The sequence below is a fragment of the Buceros rhinoceros genome, unplaced genomic scaffold (genome assembly GCF_000710305.1).
Source record: "Buceros rhinoceros silvestris isolate BGI_N320 unplaced genomic scaffold, ASM71030v1 scaffold18320, whole genome shotgun sequence".
Lineage (NCBI taxonomy): Eukaryota > Metazoa > Chordata > Aves > Bucerotiformes > Bucerotidae > Buceros > Buceros rhinoceros.
The window spans coordinates 538-925 of NW_010391491.1; the positions used below are offsets into that span (position 1 = coordinate 538).

Below are 388 nucleotides of genomic sequence, written 5' to 3' on the forward strand. Positions count from 1 at the left end.
CAAACAAACAAATGAACAATGGGGTTTGTAACGAGAAGAACCTGATGAGGAGATCCAGAGCCACGTGCGTGGGGGTGTGTGGGGGATGAAGACAATGAGCAGGAAGAGGAAGAGTGTTCAGGATGGGACACCTACAGAAATAAAGAGGCTGGGAGCGTAAAGCACCTCGGGGGAAGGTCCTGCTTTTCTCCTGCGGGGCAGGGGGGAGCACTGCTCTCTCACCTAGCAGGAGGACACGGCACCAGGTGGCTGGTGGCACTGGGAGTCACTTGGCCACTCCCCACTGAACCCTCAGTGAAGGTGATGCTGGATACGGGCAAACCCCATCTTACCGCTGCCGTTACCCACGGTGGGGAACTGTGTGTGGTCGCCAGGAGCCGCCTTGCTT

The 388-nt window shown here is 57.5% G+C and overlaps 1 protein-coding gene across 1 annotated transcript in view; it reads right to left on the reverse strand.

Moving 5' to 3' along the window:
- The window catches only part of LOC104498584 (serine/threonine-protein kinase BRSK2-like), a 28,233-nt gene that overhangs the window by 537 nt on the left and 27,308 nt on the right, over nucleotides 1-388 (reverse strand). The gene's annotated exons all lie outside the window — the stretch shown is intronic.